At 41.1% G+C, this 20,510-nt stretch overlaps 1 protein-coding gene across 1 annotated transcript in view; it reads left to right on the top strand.

Annotated features, from left to right (window-relative positions):
• NCKAP5 (NCK associated protein 5) overlaps positions 1–20,510 on the top strand; it is a 953,343-nt gene that overhangs the window by 883,400 nt on the left and 49,433 nt on the right. The window lies entirely within an intron of this gene.

The following is a 20,510-nucleotide window of genomic DNA, read 5'->3' as shown; positions in this document are numbered from 1 at the left end:
AATAAACACACACACACACACACACACACACACACACACACACACACACCCTCTTAGTTCTAATGAAATTACATGTAATTCAATTTTCACAGGATGATTAGACTATCAGCTAGTTAGAGGACATCGAACTGCTGTCATCTCTCCAGGTGGCTAAAGATTTCAGTTTGCTTTATCCAGGCCAAGGAGAACAGAGCTGAAAACTTAGCATCCTAGAAGCTGGGCAGGGGCGGGGAAACTGCAGACGCCAGGATCCAAACACCAGGCAGCCCATGTCATCACCATTGATGTAAAGCTGTGGGGCGGGCAGGTCTGGTGAAACCCCAGTTATTAAAAGCCTTCCGGTTGAGCGGTCCAGTTTCATGGGAGCAAACAAAGCGAGATAGTTTGACTTCAACTGGACCTGAAAGCAGAACTCACTCACACATCTGTAGGAAGTGAACCTTCATGGAGCTGTGTGCCCTCTGCCGACGTGCTCTCCTCTCCCCAGTGGGAGTGAAGATTCCAGAGACCTGTGCAGGAGGACGGGGCCCGAGGGCTCTGCATGCCAGCTCATGGCATGTTCATTCATTACGCAGTAATGGCTCCCCGTTAAAGAGAATTTGTGCTTTAGAGCAAACCTCCTTGCACGCCTAAAACAATGGCTTCGGAGGTTCATGAGACGCTCCTGCTGAAGTCAGGGGGAGTTGCTTCCCACGTAGGTGATTGTGCTGAGCGGCCAGGATCATGGATGACAATTAATGGGCCTTACAATTTGCATGTGGCTCTGCCCTGCAAGAAGACTGGGCTACTAGGGGACCCGGGTTAAGTGGCCTTCTTTCACCCAGACTAGCCTGTCCAGGACTCCACAGTAGGTGGGCTGCTGTGCCGAATTTGTGCCAGGACATCATTTACACATATAACTTGTATGGAATGTTGTAGTGAAACTGCCAGGCAGAAAGACAATCCACTCTGCACGGAGAAATGCCCACTGTGCACTAACCTCTGTAGGAGAAAGCAACACCTAAGAGTGACATCCACAGACCCCCTTCCGCTTGCTTCACCGCACGGGGATCCCTGACTCCGGACGGTCTTCGCGTCAAGCATGGGAACCTTGCTGAGTTGAGTGAAGTGTCCCAGGATGACAGAAGCTTTGGAGTAGCAACAGGCAGAGGCAGTGGGGCATGTGCCTTGCTTCACAATAAGCCACACCCATTAGTGAATTTGTATTTACAAGGATAATAGATTCCACTTCCAGGGTGATATTCTGCAGGCATATGGATAGAAGCTAAGATGAATTCTTCAGCAACAGATGGGTTGAGCTGTGCTGTTCAGACCGAAGTTTCTCCTTCCCCTGCACATTGAAGCAGATCTAGCTGGCAAAAACCTTTGAAGCTTTGCATGTTCCATCTGGCTGCAACCCTCAGGACCCCACGGAGAGACCCGCTCAGCTTCTGCCTTGCTCTCCTCGTTCTGCTCCATCCCTGACTCTTTCCCCGTCAGATGGGGAAAGGGAGGGCCCGGGGGGATCTCTCAGTGTCTCCTGACTTGCTTGTGCTCGCCAGAGACATTTTCATCCTTTGCATCCTGAGTTCTCTCAGCTGCCTTTGGCTTCCGCCTTAATCCCTCCTTCAACAATGCTGTCTGTCATAGCTTTCCTTCCCTTTTCCCCAGCAACTGTGTTTACAAGCAGAATCTCCCACCTGAGCTCTAGATGTTTCCAGCATGGCCTCCGCCATCATGATTCCATTAGGCTTCTCCACCTCCTCCTTCTCACCGTGGTTACTTTCCTATGATGATTTTTCCCCAGTGCTCTCACTGGGCTCCTTATCCTAGGAGCCCTTCCATGACTGTACTCCCAAGTCTTCACATTTAGAAAAATGAGAGACTTCTTTGCTGCCTCTTTCACCTCCTTCTCATCTTCAGGAGGTGCACACTTTCTAAAGAACCAACGGCACGTTCAATATTATTCAACATGCGATGATAATGTCTTTCTGTTGGAAGGCCGAGTTATGACAGATGCCCTTAGAGGGTACCAGCGTGTATTCCTGATAACATCTTTTGAATTTTTATGTATTGGCCTTGCGTCTGAACGTCTGCTGCTGCTCATCAGATCTTCTGTCAAGTCTTGTTTACTTTTCCTGAACGCCACAGAAAAGGCAAAATATGTGTAAGATTCACACTCAGAATCCAGGGTCAGCGGTACTCAACTAATTCCTGAGCCTTCACATTTTTTACACAACTTCCTTAACTTCTCAGGAATCAAAATAATGCAGCATAAACGGCACTGAACCTGGAACCAGCATACCGAAGTTTCAGTGACAATTTTGTCCTTTATTAATTAAGCAAATCTTTGTCTTGGTTTCCGTATCTGTAGACTGGAGGTACTGGCTTCTGTCTTCCCCAACGCAGCTCATGATTGTTGGGAAAGTCAAAGGAGGTGAAGTTCATGGCTGCACATTCTAAATGTAAGATGGGCCCCAAGTGCCAGGGACTCCTTTATACCAGCGTCTGGGGCTCTGTTAGGTACCAAAGCCATAGTCATATGTGGGCCAGTTGTCTATTTCCATTCCTGTTGGTACTCTAGATGAAACACTGCCCTGTGTAGCTAAGCAGATATTTGAGGGTTTTATCCCATGTCATTTCTCTTACATATCTTTTTAAGGAAAAAGATGCTACCTTTATGATCCTCTTGCTTTAAAAGCCCAAAGGCCAGAAACTCCTCATTAGGTCCACTATGGAGAATGAATACAGGTGGTGAGAACAGAAGGCCTGGGGGTACGGTTTGATAGCATACTGAAGGTAGATGTGAAAAAAGAATTTGAAAAGGACAGTATTTTTGAACACGAGCTTATTGAAAAAGTGCGATTGAAGAGGAAAAAGAGAAGAAAGTCACATCACACTAAATAGGTTTTAAGGTACATCAGACTATTTAAAATGATAGCTATAAAACCTCATTAGAAGGGAAGTGCTTTTAAAAAAAGCCTCCTGACTTGATTATAAATGGCTTGCTGGAGTCCATAATGAAATGGTTATTGAATTAGGAAAAAATGGTGATAAATACCAGAAGAGAGACCCTAGAAGATGAATATATTCTCAGCAGCATCTTAGAATTTGGTCTGAAGCGGAAGCATGGGTTAAGGTCATAATAGTTGCCAAGTAGTAGAAAGGGCTCTGGACTTGGAGTTAGAAGACCTGACTTGGAATCCTGGCTGCTGCATATCTACTCATGTCCCCGAGAGACGTCTGTTCCCTGTGCATTTGTTTTCTCACCTGTAAAATGGAAATGATCACTGATACATAGCGTCACTGTGCAATTCCATTGAAATAATGACTAAGAGAGAATGTAGCAGATGTTATGGTTGGTGCCCCAGTATTTGTCTCCAGGGGTACCAGGTGAGTAGGACAGTGGTGGTAACCGTCCTTGCCAGTAATTAGAACCCAGGCCTGAGTCACTCACCGAGTGGCATCCTCCCAGTGACATGGATTGGTCCAAGAGTGAGCTTGTGACCTCATCTGACTCACTGTCAGGGGACAGGGGAGTTGGAGGTTCGGAGAGCAATCACATCGAGTCAGCTTCTCTTCCCCTCTAGTCCTGGGGGTGTAGAGCTGACTGCTATGGGGCTGCTCCAGCCGACTCCTACCAACGTGAAGATACAGCTGAGACGCAGGAGCAGCAGCGTCAAGAGAACCGCAGGGGAGGGGAAGCCAAGGGCCTAGCTTAAGGCAGCCCTGAAGCTAGCTTTCATTCTGGACGGTGAGCTGACACACACTTACTGCTTAACGCGTTACTTTCCTCCAGAAGCACCCTCACTGACTCAGAGCGCTCAGTAAACTGAATACGGAAGACAGGATTGGAATCGCTTCGTAGCCAAGCATGCAGGCTTTGTGGCTTATATAGACCTTGGTCCAAACCCTGGCTCTCCCACTTGTAGCTGTATGACCATGGGCAACCTTATTAACCTCCTTAAACCTCAGTTTCCTCATACGTAAAATGTGTCCATTGCATATTGCATAGTAACCCGATGCAAGCAAAGTGCTTGCCCTGTAGTAAGTGGTCAGCAAATGTTGTTATGCTGCAGAAATGTGAGGTGTGATGAAGGTCAAATGCATCAGCACAGAGCATGCCTAGTCATGATTTAGTGGCTCTGCTCCTTAAGGACCCTTGCTGCAAAGGAATCTGGGACACACAGCCAGGGAAGCCAGGGGTCTAGGCACCACGCCCCAAGCTGGAGAAGTCCTGGGCTGCAGAGTCCCTGGCAGGTTCTCTGATACTGGGGGTCCCCAGCCCTACTGGGAGGCAGGTTGATGAGTAGAGGGAGGGAGCATGAGCTTTGGAGTTGGACTTGCACTCTGTCCAATCACCATCTTCACTTCTCAGAGCTTTGCTTCCTCTTCTACCAAATGGGGATAATAGTAGCTACTTCCCAAGATTGTTGAAAAGATGAAGGAGTACACAAAGCCTGTGTGTGCTGCCTGGATCTGGGATTAAGGACTAGCTCCCGTGTTGCTTCCTAGTGACTCCTGAAGATCCTCCCTCGTCAACATCACTTTCAAATGCCTCTAAAGGTTATTCAAGATTTCCATGGGGAAAGCCCAGTTCCTGTGTTCAGCCATGTTCAACCAGGATTGCTTATACTTTTGGATTTCAGTAAATCTTTATTGGCAGGTTGGGCACATAATATTTAAAATCAGGTATATTGAGTTGTAATTTATATACAACAAAATTTACCCATTCCAAGTGTCCAGTTCAGTGAGCTCTGACTAATGCATGTGCTTGTATAACCACTACCACAATCAAGATATATAACATTTTAATCACCCCAAAATATTCCCTCATGCCTCTTTACATCTGAACCTCTCTCAACACCACTGGTCCCAGGTAACCACTGATCTGCTTCTTGTCACTATAGTTTTGCCTTTTCTAGAATTTTATGTAAATGGAACTAATCATACAGTATATAGTATTTGGCGTTTGGCCTCTTTTAATTAGCCTAACGGTTTTAAGAACCATCCGTGTTGTTATCTGTATCCGCAGTTGCGTGTGTGTGTGTGTGTGTGCACGCACGTGCACTTTATTGCTGATAAGCATTTCACTGCATGGACGTACCACATTTATTTATCCATTCACTAGCTTATGGACATTTCAGTTATTTCTATTTGGGCTATTATGCGTAAAGCCACCGTATATATTTGTATATATGAGTCTTCGGGTGGATATATATTCTTTTCTTTGGGGTAACAGCATTATTGTGGGGTCACATGATGAGTGTATGTTTAACTTTACAAGAAATTGCCAAACTGTTTTCCAAAGTAGTTTTACCATTCTGTATCCCTACCAACAATGTATGAGAATTCAGCTTGTTCCACGTTTTCACCAACATTTAATATTCTTAGTCTTTTTAATTTTAGCCATTTTTAGGGGAGTATACTGATATCTCATTGTGGTTTTAATTTGCATCCCCCTAATGTCTGATGATTTTGAGCATCTTTTCCTGTGTTTATTTGCCATCCATGTATCTTCTTTGGTGACATATGCATTCAAATTTTTTGCTCAATTTGGTAGAGTTGCTTGTCCTTATTATTGCATTAGCGGTCTTTTTATTCTGTATCCAAATCCCTTATTAGAAATAACTTCGCTGTATTCTTCCAGCCTGTTGCTTGCCTTTTAATTTTCTTAACAATACTTTTGAAGAGAAAGTTTTTTATTTTGATCAAGTTTAACTATTTTTTTTTTAATTTTATGATTCATGTTTTTGACTCTGTTTAAGAAATTGCTACCTAATCCAAGGTCACAGAGATGTTCTCCTTTGTTTTCTTTTAGAACTTTTATGGTTTTTGCTCTTACGTTTCAGTCTATGCATTAATTTTTGTGTATAGCATAAGGAAAGAGGTGAGGTTCATTTTTCCCCGTATGAATATTCAGTGTTTCCAGTACCCTTTGTTGAAGTACTATCTTTCCCTTATTAAATTACCTTGTCATCTTTGTCAGGAAACAATTGACAATATATTTGTGAGTCTGTTTCTGGAATGTGTTCTGTTCCATTGATCTATATGCAAATCCTTACCCAATACCACATTCTCTTGATTACTGTAGCCAAATAGAATTCAGGTAGTGTGTACTGTCAGTCTTCAGACGGTGTTTTACTTTTTAAAAAAATGTTTGCATTTCTGAATAATTTTAGAATCAGTTTCTCAATGTCTATAAAAAGCCTGATAGTGCTTTGATTAGGAGTCCATTGAATCTATAGATCAATTCAGAGAGAATTGACATCTGAATAATATTGAATATTCTGATCCATGAATGTATTTAGAGCACATTTCTTCAAAACTACAATGAGGTATCACCTCACACCGGTCAGAATGGCCATCATCAAAAAATCTACCAACAGTAAATGCTGGAGAGGGTGTGGAGAAAAGGGAACCCTCTTACACTGTTGGTGGGAATGTAAACTGATACAGCCACTATGGAGAATGGTATGGAGGTTCCTTAAAAAACTAAAAACAGAACTACCATATGACCCAACAATCCCACTACTGGGCATATACTCTGAGAAAACCATAATTCAAAAAGAGTCATGTACCACAATGTTCATTGCAGCTCTATTTACAATAGCCAGGACATGGAAGCAACCTAAGTGTCCATCGACGGATGAATGGATAAAGAAGATGTGGCACATATATACAATGGAATATTACTCAGCCATAAAAAGAAATGAAATTGACTTATTTGTAGTGAGGTGGATGGACCTAGAGTCTGTCATACAGAGTGAAGTAAGTCAGAAAGAGAAAAACAAACTCCGTATGCTAACACATATACATGGAATCTAAAAAAAAAATGGTTCTGATGAACCTAGGGCAGGACAGGAATAAAGACGCAAATGTAGAGAATGGACTTGAGGACACGTGGAGGGGGAAGGGTGAGCTGGGACGAAGTGAGAGAGTAGCAAGGACATATATACACTACCAAATGTAAAATAGATAGCTAGTGGGAAGCAACCACATAGCACAGGGAGTTCAGCTTGGTGCTTTGTGACCACCTAGAGGGGTGGAATAGGGAGGGTGGGAGGGAGACGCAAGAGGGAGGAGATATGGGGATATGTGTATATGTATATCTGATTCACTTTGTTATACAGCAGAAACTAACACACCATTGTAAAGCAATTATACTCCAATAGAGATGTTAAATAAAAAAAAAGAAAAAAAGAAACTGCCAAATATCTCTTACTGAAAAGGACCACAAGGAGATGAGATAGAACACAGTTAGGAATTGCACCTGTAAAAGGAAACATTGAGAACCACTGCGGCGCCCTCCCCTCACACCTGGCTCACAATGGCAATGGAATTTGGTACTTGGCAAAGTGTGTGCTGGGCTCTCCCACGTGGTGGTGCTTGAAGCATGTCTTGCGGAGTGTGCTCTCTATCATTCCTCGTGGCCAACTGTCCTGGTGAGAGGAAGCTCCACTACTCACGCATACGACATGTCATGGTAGTAATAATAGCACTTACTCATATTTACATTTACATGTCTGGTCTTTTCTTAATCTATTTCTCAGAAAGAAAACTCAAATACTGGACAGTCTGGTTTAAAACCAGACACATGGCAACCATATTTACTAAAACCTCACTGGCTGCCAGGCAATGTGCTATTTGCATTCACATGTATTATGTGTATTACATCTTATTAAACCCTTGTAATGGTAAAATAAAATAAAATAAAATAAAGCAGATTTCTAATAAACAGCATATAATTGGGTCTTGAGTTTTTAAAAACCAAATCTGACAATCTCAGCCTATTAATTGGGCTATTTAGGCCATTTAATATAATCTACATGGTTGGGTTTAGATCTACCATCTTACTATGTATTTTATTTGTCCCATCTGTTCTCTGTATGTTTGCCTCTTTTTCTGCCTTCTTCTGTTTTTTGGTTTTTGTTTTTGCACTGGTAATTTAATTTTTATTTTTAATCTATTTTTAAAAGTTAAACAATTCTCTAAGACTTGTAATGAAAACAGGTTTCTCTGCTCCAATCCTTACAGCCTTGGGCCCTACAGCCTACAGCTAGTTTCTAGTCTCTCAGCTATTTCTTTGCACCTTGCACCTCCATATTCTGAAATTATAAACCTACACTGCCATTTCTTGAGTTTTTGAAAATGTAAACTTATCTATTGACTTTCTATCATGGGAGATTATGAATTTGCATTCTTGACCCATTCTTCTTCCCTTATTTCTTCCAAAAAATTGTATTAGAGATTTTGGTTAACTTAATATGTATGGTTTATACCCTTATGATTATGTAAATACTGTTCACTGATGAACTAATTATACTACTTAGAGTGTAATATGATCCCAGTTCCTTTCTTGTACAGCTTAGAATTTTTTCTAGCATTAATAATGACATTTTCTCCCAATTATCTTAGGCTCCTATGTGCTGATCATTGATTCCAAATTCTCCAACAAAATTGTAAGGCCCCTCTCAATATTATTTTCCACATAATCAAATGCATCAGGTCACGGACAATTTCTTTTAAATGTTTTCTCTACGAGCCATCCCCAGGGAGCCTGTGTCCCCCTGCTCTCTGGGGCTGTTTCTGCCTTCTTTTGAATTGAGAATTTTTTATGATTCCACTTCATCTCCATTTGCACCTTATTAGCTATACATCTTTGGGATTTAGTGGGTTTTTTGGTTTTGTTTTTTTTTTTGGCTTGTTTTAGTGATTGAACTAATTGTTAAATGCAATTTAACTACATCTTTACTTTAGCACAGTCTATCTGTAACGTATCTATCTACATTATAGATTACTTTCTCATAACCCCTCTCACCCTTTATGCTATTGTATGTTTTACTTCTACGTATGTTAGAAAGCTTGTAATATGTTTTTATATTGGCTTTAGTGAATTATTTCCTAAAGAGATTAAAAAATAAGAAAAATATACTTTATGTAGCATATACTTACCGTTTCTTGCATTCTTCATTCTATTGTATACATCCAGATTTCTACCTGATACCTGTTTTTCATCTGCTTGTGAAACTTCCCTTAATATCTTACACTAAACATTCTCCGGCAGTGAATTCTCTCAGCTTTTGTTAGTTTGAAAAGCATATATTTTTTTCTTGGTTATTAAATTAGTTGAAAAGTTGATTAATTAGAATTAATTTTTAAAATGTTGACAGGTTTTGTTTTGTTTCTTTCCCTCTCAAGACTTTAAAGATGTTATTTCATTTTCTTCTGGCTTATGTAGTTTCTTTTTTTTTTTTACTAATTAATTTATTTATTTTTGTCTGTGTTGGGTCTTTGTTTCTGTGCGAGGGCTTTCTCCAGTTGCGGCGAGCGGGGGCCACTCTTCATCACGGTGCACGGGCCTCTTACTGTCGCGGCCTCTCCCGTTGCGGAGCACAGGCTCCAGACGCGCAGGCTCAGTAGTTGTGGCTCACGGGCTTAGTTGCTCCGTGGCATGTGGGATCTTCCTAGACCAGGGCTCAAACCCGTGTCCCCTGCATTGGCAGGCAGATTCTTAACCATTGTGCCACCAGGGAAGCCCTGGCTTATGTAGTTTCTGACATGAATTCTACTATCAGTTTTATCTTTGCTCTGTAAAGTATCTTTTTTCTCAGTTGCTTTTAAGATTTTTGTCTTTTTCACTGATATTCAGTAGTTTGATTATGATGAGCCTAAATGTCATTTTCTCTATGTTGGTTCTGGTTGAGGTTCATTGAGTTTCTTGGATTTGGGGTTTATAGTTTTTTATCAAATATGTACATTTTTGGTTATTACTTCACATAATTTTTTCCCCTTTCTCTCTTTTCTTTCCTTCTGGGGCTCCAGTTGTACATATTTAGACCATTTCATATTGACATCCAGGTCACTGATGGTCTATTTCTTTAAGTCTTTTTTCTCTATGCGTTTTATTTTGGATAATTTATTTTGTAACGTTTAAAAATTCACTGATCTTTCTTCCTGCTATATCTAATAGCTCTGCTAATCTGCTATTAATTCTGTGTAGTGTATTTTTAAATTTAAATATAGTTTTTCCTGTCTACAATTTCCATTTGTGTATTTTTATTATTTTATTATTTCCAAATTATCTTCAAATTTTACTTTATATCTTTGTACATAGTTGTGACATCGACAGTATTTTTAAGTTCTTGTTTAATTTCATTGTCTCTCATTACTGTGTCTGTTTCTATTGATTAATTTCTCTCTTGAATATGGATCATATTTTCCTGCTTCTTTTCATGCCTGGTGGTGATTTTTAATTGGATGCCAGAGATTGTAAACTTTACATTGTTGAGTACTAGATTTCATTGTATTCCTGTAAAGACTGTTGTTCTTTATTTTGAGGTGCATTTAAGTTACTTGCAAATTAGTTTCATTTTTCAAGGCTTCCTTTTAACGTTTTGTTATGACAAATTCAAGGGAACCTTTTTTCTGGGAATAATTTATCCTCACGACTATGGCTTGACCCTTCTTAGGACTGTACCATGTGGTCCATGTTTGGGGAGGCCTATCCTCTCTGGATGGTGGAAACATAAACTATTTTCAGCCTTATGTGAGCTCAAGAAATGATTCAACCTACTGCTTCATAGTCATTGCTTCTCTGACCTCATGCATTTCACCTCATGCATGTTCAGGTTAATACACAGTGGAAGACTAGAGCGAAACCTCTGCTGTAATTTCTTTGCAATACATAGCCCTGCAAGCTCTAGCTGCCTAGACAGCCCCTTCCCCACCCCACCGACACGCCTGTGTTTACCTCTGCTTGAATTCAGCAGGTCCTCCAGACTCTGTTCATGTTTCTTCTCTCAGTGTTTCAGTCTGGAAACCATCACCGGGCAGTTGGCTACAGAGATTATAGAGCTCGCTTCATTTGTTTTCCTTGAGTCAGAGATCAAGTTTTATGTTGCCTGTTGTCCAATGTCTGAAAACAGTGTTTAACAGTATATGTTGTTCCTGTTACAGTTAATCATTAATGGACAGAAGCAAATGTCTCTCTATATTTTTGCCCATATTCATATCCTTTGGTCTGTTGGATCTCATTACTCCTTTATTATCTTCCTGTAGAAACAACCATGGAATATTGGAGAGTGGAGAGTGGCAGCTGAAATGGAAAGATAGGCTCATATCTACTTCAGCCTTCTCTTCACCCACATTTCAGCTACAGTCACATAAAAGAAAAATAAATGATCCTTGAATATCCACTTAAAATAGATTAACTTATATTAATTAAAATCCTGAACCAAGCAAGTAAGGCATGTTAAAGTGAATTTTTTATTTAAAGTTTCAGGGTATGAAGACTTAAGCTTTTTTCCTTTCCGCATACAATTTGAAAAATCATTAACATTGAATAAATATAGAGACAAATGGAGAAAAACATCTATGAGCTTTAAATTCTTATCTTTCTGGGGTCTTTTATTAAATATCTATAATTACAGTAATAAAAGAAAACTAAAGTAATTTGTAATTTTAGAGTATATAAAATTTTAATTAAAAAAAGTAGGTTAGGGACTTCCCTGGTGGTGCAGTGGTTAAGAATCCTCCTGCCAATGCAGGGGACACGGGTTCGAGCCCTGGTCCGGGAGGATCCCACATGCCGCAGAGCAACTAAGCCTATGCACTACAACTACTGAGCCTGCACTCTAGAGCCCACGAGCCACAACTACTGAGCCCATATGCCACAACTACTGAAGCCCATGTGCCTAGAGCCCATGCTCCGCAGCAAGAGAAGCCACTGCAGTGAGAAGCCCGCACACTGCAATGAAGAGTAACCCCAGCTCGCCGCGACTAGAGAAAGCCCACACCCAGCAACAAAGACCCAACGCAGCCAAAAATAAATAAATAAAATAAGTAATTTTTTAAAAATAAATAAATAAATACATAAAATAGGTTAATAATACATAGGAGGACTTCCCTGGTGGCGCAGTGGTTAAGAATCCACCTGCCAATGCAGGGGATACCGGTTTGAGCCCTGGCCCTGGAAGATCCCACATGCTGCGGAGCAACCAAGCCCATGTGCCACAACTATTGAGCCTGCGTGCCACAACTACTGAGCCCGCGTGCCACAACTACTGAAGCCCACATGCCTAGAGCCCATGCTCCACAACAAGAGAAGCCACCGCAATGAGAAGCCCATGCACCACAACAAAGAGTAGCCCCTGCTCGCCGCAACTAGAGAAAGCCACGCAGCAACGAAGAACCAAAGCAGCCAAAAATAAATAAAATTAATAAATTTAATAATACATAGGATGCTTTACCTCTTGTAAACATCTTTAATAAATTTTTTGTGTGTTGCTAAATTGATAGATCTGAATCTCCTCATGCTTCTCTGTTTTTATATGCTTCCTACCAAGGAAAGCTGTTTTGACTCTCTTCCTGCAGCAGCTTACCTCCAGTTTATTTTCTTTCCTCCCTTTGCTCACTTGCCTTATCAAAGCAGATATTATCCAGGCAGGTAAAATGGAGAGCAGAGGCAGTTGTCCATATAATTCAGCAAACCCGATATGGAATTTTAGAGATTTAGAGAGACAGATTTACCCATAATAGCCATCTGTGTCTATCAGATTCACCAGATAATTGTTCAACTTTTCACTTCCTTTTGGCAGGACAGATAGAGATGGAGTGAAGCTAAGAGAGAGGGTAGATCATCGAACAGATACAAGGACAACCTTTTAGGATAAATATGCTGTATCTTCTCTAAGGGGAAATTGTGACTTACTAATTTGGGAATCTGATCTGAGAATGTAATAAGTGTGTGAACCAAGGAGAATCAGTAAACATCATTTGTTTAGACCTTTAATATGCCTTTCATAAGCACCAGCCCAAAAGTGGATTAAAAGAAGATACAAGCAAATAGCTAGATTATCATTAGACTGGGGAGAAAAAGTTGAGGCTAGAGCAATTTTGTCATGGATATAGAATGAGCAGGGATAACAGGAAACAAAAGGGAGAGATAAATCGGCATTTCTTCAATTAGCAAAATGACGGACACAGATCAGGGCTGGAACCATAGTGGTTCTACATTTTTATGGTACTCTAGAAAGTTTTGCTAATAAAATTAAGGGCTTTTTTTTTTCAATTAGAAAAATATCTGAGGAGGACAAGACTTGACATATGGATAGGAAAGTGTTTAAGTGGTAATCATCACTCTGTGAGGAATTGGGAGGAATCTATGTTGTATTCTCATAAGCAAGGACTTTGACCTGGAAGTGGTGACTCCCAAAACAAGATGTAGCAATCTGGGATCCAAGTCTGTTCCTAGACCAGCTGACCAAGTCAAGCAAATACTGGTTTGTAAACTGTAGTGATCACGTTAGCCTACTCTTATATATCACGGTAAATATCACGTACAAATCTCACCACTGTTTTACAAGGCAGGCATAGTAGCATAGCAAGACACGAAGGAGTTATGTGAAGATCTCAAGATTTTTCAGTCTAGAAGAATAAGAGTCTAGAGATAATTATTAAAATTTGTAAAATCAGGAAGGGTTTGGAAAGTTGCGTAACCAATCTCAGAATACTAGACCAAGAGCCATCCCCCAGACCTTTGAAGAGGTTGTCTTAGTGTCAGTCGCAAGACGAAGCACGTATTATAGCGAACCTAAGGAATTTTTTTCTCAGGGTTTATACCAGATGAATAATTACATAAATTTAAGGAGGATTTCTATTAATTCGTGGTCTGCATGGGCATTTGGAACACATTTCTGACCTTTTCCAGTCTATATCCTTGAGTCACATCCCACTGCAATATTTTATGTGGTGCTACCACTGTCAGACAGAATATTGGGTTCACAGGATACCAACCCAGTCTGAGGTGACATGTCTTTTATTGGTTTAAATAACTTGTCCTTCACCTTGACAAAGGAGTTTTATGATCTGCTTTTTTCTTTTTAAAAATTTTTGTCATATTAACTCCCTTCGTTTTTTCTCATATTTATTCCCTATGTACCAGTGTGCCAGACCCCCAAAGTTCCAGTCTTCCTTTATGTCAAAGAGAACACAAGGGTTAGAAAATAAATTTACAGTCTCCTATATACTTTTCAAATCTCAGAAAGCTTAAATCCAGTTTGAACTTAGAAGCTGAGTACTTACATGCATTCTGAAGCCATCAAATTGAATTTACTCTTCCAGAAGGTCATCTTAATGCCACAGTCAAAAGTTACCCGATGTTTGTGAATAAATAGCCAATATAGTCATTTTGGACTACTTTAACAAAACCACAGGGTAAACTTAGAATGAATAACCTACATTTAATTGATGTGGCTTTGGCAACAGACTTAGTTTTTCTTAGCTTATTTCAGCCATACAGCTGAAGAGAAGAATGTGCAAATAAAGAGATCTGTTCTCCCATCTGTAGTTAAGTTTCTATTGCCAATACCACACATAGCTTAAGATGTTTAGGAACCTGGAGAGAACTCATACAAAGACTTATTTACATGACCAATTGCATTATAGGAAAGTATTCCAGTTAGTAATACGGTATGACTATTAAACACCCATGAGTTGCTCTTTCTGGCTGGTGAATTGTGTTGAGTCCTCATTCAACACAATTTGAAATTTTGTTTGGCTGAAACTTTGTAGGTATGATTAAAGTTCTCAAAGTAAAACTGCGCTTGGGTTTTAAAGTTTTCCATTTTCCTAGGACTTACGAGTGTGGAAGAGGGGGAAGAAAAACAGTGATTACTGAAGTAGTTTGAATATATAAGAGAGTGTAGATCATTGCACAGAAGCAAGTGTAACCTTTTAGGATAGACTGAAAATCAGAGCTTACTAATTTGGGAATATTCCCTGAGAACGTAGCAAGTCTGTGAACAAAGGATAATTGGTAAACATCGTTTGCTTAAGCTTTTTAAAAAGCCTTTCCGGTGCCTATTCCAAAATGGATTTCTTGGGAAAATGGACTCCATCTTTTCTATACATGAGGCAGCTTGCAACCAACTCCAAGTACTTTGCTCCATGTTTATAATCGTTCAGTAACGATGTGATCAAGTAACCCCCAAGGAAATGGTTGCCACATGGCCCTTGCTTAGGAAATAACCGGGGCAGTTGTTTAGTGAAATGTGCCCAGGTGCTGCAGTAGAGCACTGACCACAAAGGTGAAAGTTTGGTCTGTCTTCGATTCCAGACAGTGTGTGTATTACGTACCTGCAGGGGCCCTCACCTCTCCTTGACAACCCCTTCTGGAAACTTACAGAGTACCTACTTTGTAACGAGCATTATTACCAATGAGCTATAATTATATGATGTCGGGATCGTTTAAAAATTCCCTTGTTGTGACACAGCCAGCAGGTAGCCAAGCAGATCGTCAAGCCTAGTCTTTCCCACTCTGAAGCCTATTGTCTTTTCGCTTCATTCTTCTGAATATTTAGACTAACTTGGAACTCAAGTCGGGTTTGCTTAAGCCTGTCCTATATAATAATCTCTATGGACAGATACATTAATAATACCAAGAGTTTTGGTTTATACATTCAAGCAATTAAAGATTTGTGAGATAGGATCTGTGAAAAAACAGTTGAGATACTTTAATCTGTAGAAGACTGAAGAAAAAATGAGTTAGTGGCCTTTCCCAAACACTCAAAATCAGTGCTAATACAGATTGCACTAACTTGGAAATTTATATTAACTGAAACAGTGCTGGAAATAAGCTTTTCCCTTTGCAGCTATTTTTAAATATAGTGTTACAATGTAAAGGAATAGTGTAAAACAAATTTGGAAGACGCAAGAAGAAGCCAATTAAGAGAACAAATTGTTTTAAAAGAGAAAAACCTCACTGTTTTGTGTAAACACATAGAAGAAGTTGCTGAGTAATCTCATCTGTTCACTACAAATGGCTCCCAGGAACTTGCCTCTGTGCTAACTTGGTTCTTGTGCTACTATGCATGCTGATGTTAAGTGTGATGCCGGCACTCAGCTTGGCATCTACACTCCCTGAGGATGAGGGCAGGAGGAATGAGGCCAGACCTGGGACCTTCCAGCCCAGTGATGCTTTGAGGTAGGGGCGGGGGCTGAGGCGGATACTAAAGCCCCCTTCCCCGCACTATCCTTCGCCTTGGTCACTGACCCTTGCTCCTAGGGCTTGGAAGTATTAAGAAATCTGTCTTTCAAATATTCAATAATTCTGAATGATCTTATCCCCCTGGCCCTCTGAATTACTGAAGTCTGGCTGTATGAGAAATATAGCCGCACAGAAAAAGGAAGTCAGCTGTTTTCTCTGGTTGCTGAAGTGAGAACAAAAAACAGCAGATTGGGATTTCAAAAGGAAAAGTTCATATTCAGTTTAATTTCAGGAAGAATTTCCTAAAGATGAGAGCTTATTTCATCCACCTATTTTTTCATTACACTCCGCGCTAACTATGTGTCCGGCTCTGTGCTGCGCGTGGGTGATGGCGAATAAATCAGGCACTCTCTCGGCCTATCGTTATCATCAGCTCTATTAGCATATAATTGCCGTTCTGTAGAATAAAGGCGATGTAGAGTCAGGAACAGGCTTACATGGGAATTCTGAGGAGATGGATAAAACCCAATCTGCCCCCAGGCTGCTAGCAGTCTAATAACACTTATTTTGAGAATTGCTGCCATTTTCTGAATAATAGCTATGTACCTGTTCCAGGCCTCGTGCTATGTTTATGATGTGCTATGTTTCTAGTCCTTAGAGCGCCCCTGTGATGGAGGTTATATAATCTAATTTTCATATGAGGAGACTGAAGCCACCTGCTGGGGCACCTGGTCCAGCGAGCTGATGCCCGCTGATGAGCTGAGTGGGGATTTTGTATTGCCCATCCTAAGTTAACAGTTGAAAAACCCCTGGTTGACTTGTTTCTCCAAAATGTCTTCTCTGCCACCATCCCACGCAGAACGTCCCCCTTCTCGGCAACTCACCCCCCGCTGACTCATCCCCCCTCTCAGGCACTTATTAAATCCCTCTTTACTGAAGCTTTGAGGCCAGACAGTATTCCTAACCCAAACACTCTGAACGTTCTTTCCAAAAAAGAAGGACCTAAAAATTCTCCTGTCAGCTGCTAACAGACTACAAAGCTGTCCATCTCCTTTCCTGCTGGAGGTATGCAAGATAATGCATCCAAGGTGACAGGAAAAGAAGGTCCCGAGTCCATTCTGTAAGGAAGAGATTCCCTACCATGCTGACGTGCCCTGAACGGACCCCAGGTGTGCTGAGATGTTGAGCCCTCAGCTCTCAGGTAGCCGGTGGTCCCGGGGCAGCTGGTGTGTTCCTCAGTGACCTGTATGTGTGTATTTCCTATGTGTGCCAGAACTTTAAAAGGACTGGGAAGCCCTGCTGTAAGTCATCCCGTGAAACATCTGGGGCTTGTTGGTGGTGATAAGTGAGAGAACTTACCTTAAGAGACAGAAGGCAAATGGGATGACGAGCAGTCATCAGGGTAGGAGGAGTCATTAGTGACCTTGAGAGAATGAAACCCGCTGGTCCATCTAGTGATCCAGCCCTTGAACTCATTAGCAAGGCCCTGTTGACAGCTGTTCTCACAGCCACAGCGTGAACCTAAACGTGTTGTGAGGTCAGAACTGAGTCAACTCATTCTGGATGCAAGGCTGGCTTGTCCCTTTGAGCTTTATTTTTATCACGGCCATTCAATTATTTTGTGAGTTCTTATAATCCCCTGAGAAAAAAAAAACTGACTTCAAAAGTACAATATCTAACACTTTTTCAGATTACAATATTTTTATGAACTGTGAGAAACTTACAGTGCCTTAAAGAAACTACATAAAGAAGGTGTCAGCATTTTCAGTATAAACTCTATTTCCAAAGGTTTATGCATTCTGGAGAAATTTGCTTGAGGGGGAAACTTGGCATATGGTGTCTGAGTTCTTGACTGTCCATACCTCATTTCATAGGTATTACAAATGAGTCCTTCAAATTCACTGCATTTGGCATCTGTAATTTTTAGAAATAAAAAGGTGGCTTTAATAACAGGTGATTTCTGCGTTTAATGTCAGTGCACACAATTCTTAGAGGATCAAAGAACTCAGGGTTACCAGAAGTCCTGTTTTATAGCTTCTGATTATGGCAATATTGTGGAGGGAAAGAAGGGAAAAGAAAATAGTATAAGGGGACAGATACCAAAAAATGCTGGTGTCCTCAGATGGGCACCAGAGCTAGACTTCCTTTATCTTTCTTCCTACCCCAGATTTCTCCCTGCCCTATTTCCTGCCTGGCGTTACAGGCCAGGCCAACATACATGGGCTTTAGTGTCTGGGGCCTTTCCCCAGAAAAATCACTGAAAAGGTTGCCAAGAATCCTACTTTGCTTTTTGAGTCTCCATTTGAAGGGACTGGATTAACTCATAAAATACCTATGGGAGAGAGAGTTATTAGACAAAGCCAAAAAAATACTGCCCTTGTAGACAATGCCTATCACCAGGGCCAGAGAGATGAGATAAATGCCAGAAAAACCCTGGCATGGAAGTCTGCAGATGCGATCCAAGAGGGTGGGGGAAGAGGTACCAGACAATTGTGGTTCTCGGGAACCGTGCAGATGCCGGGAATGCCAACTGTTAACTCCATCCTCAGGATGGGAAGCATGGGAACCAGCTGGAATTCAGGGCCAGCACCAGTTCCATAGCAGAAGCTGGGCGCACTGGCCAGAGGCAGGGGGCCCTTCTGTGCGCTCTCAGCTCACAAGCCTGCCTCAGTGGCTGCTGACTGAGCAGACCCCACTTCTGGATTTACCTGAACTTTTTGGCAGAATCAGTATAGCTTGGTGACTAAGAGCTTGGTCTCTGTATTTATGTAAGTCTGGATTCAAATCCAAGCTCTTTATTTACAGCATACAGCCTTGGACAAGTTACCTTTTTGAGCCATGATTTCTCATTTGTAAATGGCAATGATAGTTCTTACCCTTTAAGGTTGAGAAGATGAAGGGATGATACAAAGAAAGCAGTGAACTCCTAGCAGCAGCCAAACTGGATGATCCATTTTCACAAAAGGAAAAGAGCCCCTGATGTTGCCATGCTGAGCATTCTTTTGTTCAGAGGTAGGCATCCTGGAGATGCTGGGAGGAAACTATTATGGCAGGCAGCCTGGGGCACGTAGGGACTGACCCAGCTGTTACATCCCATGAATCTTCGATCCCCATCCCTGAAGACTGGGTCGATTCCGATCCACTAACTCCTGTGTGAGACTGAAATAGTTCAGACATTTAGAATTGCCCCAAGTACAACATATGGACATTGTTAAATATGAGGAGTGTCGTATGTCTAGGCTAACATGAAGAAAGGACACCAAATTCTGAATAAGAAGATCTTTCTTTTCTGGCATGGCCTTCCCATGCAAACAGCTGATTATTTCTCCAAAAGGCTATTTTGTAGCAATTGAGTCTGCTTAATTGAGGAGAAAATGAATAGAGAAGATAATGAATAATCTCGAAAGCTGGTTGAGAGGAAAGCTGACCAGGTGGAGGCCCTGAAATGAATGGAACTAAAGCTTAGCCCTTGTGGTTCTGGGAAAGATCTCAGACGATAGCCACGGGATTCAGGGCTCCTGGAGTCCATGATCAGTCTTTGAGGGCAGATGGCGTATGAGATAGCTAAATGGCACCATACTGGAGAAAGGGTATCTGTATCTTCCTACTAAATATCCGTTTGGAGACTGAATCCTCTCTTTTGATAGGGACTTCATCTTTCTAGTGCTTCTAAAGCCAAGGACCAAACCTACTAGAACCTATAAAAGCCAACTCTGTACCCACCCCCACCCCTTTGTTTTCACCTTAGTATTAGGAATTTCCCAGAATTCTAGTACTGAGAGCAGAGACGTTTTGAGGAGAAAGGTAGGGGAATGGTCAAATTCTGAAGTTCAGATACTAATTGGTGAGCATCAAATGAGATTGTGTGAGAAAGGTACTTAAGGATAAACTACTTACCTGTCAGATAGCTACTGAAATCTAATAAATATACCTAGTGTTTTTTATATGTCATCATTATTTCCTTCATTCAGCCATCCTGCGGTGTGCTAGGGGTCATTCTAAATTCAAGAGATTCCACAGTGAACGTATCTTTATTCTCACAGAAACTCTATAAGGAACCTGAGACCTTGAGGGGTTAAGGATCTTATGTGGAGGGCTCACACAATTAGTTATTAGCATAGACCAGACTCCCAAGCACCACTGAAATGTTAGCTGTTGAGCCTCTTGATACAAAGATCACAACATAGTCTGTTATATTCCCCACCATGCCTAACACGGTGTTAAGTTGTGCCTCTTCCCCAGTCCTAGACTGATAAGATGCTAATACAAACTTTACTAAGGCTGTTTCACTCTAAGATTATCGTGTAAACAGGAGACTTTTGGGTGGCAAGCGGATCTTGGAAGCTGTCTCATTGGCTTAGATAAACTACACCACATTTCAGGAATTAATTATGTAATAATTTTTACAGTTATTGTATTTTTCTTGGATATAAAATGTTTTGAAGAGATGTAATTGGCAGAATATGTTACACATATGGTGAAATCAACTTGATTTGTTTTAGGGAATAGTGGGATCCCTGGGAATGACAAGAAATCCAAAGAG

The sequence above is a fragment of the Balaenoptera musculus genome, chromosome 7, assembly GCF_009873245.2.
Source record: "Balaenoptera musculus isolate JJ_BM4_2016_0621 chromosome 7, mBalMus1.pri.v3, whole genome shotgun sequence".
Taxonomy (NCBI): Eukaryota; Metazoa; Chordata; class Mammalia; order Artiodactyla; family Balaenopteridae; genus Balaenoptera; species Balaenoptera musculus.
The sequence above is the reverse complement of the archived record's forward strand: the minus strand, read 5'-3'. Positions and strand labels throughout refer to the sequence as shown.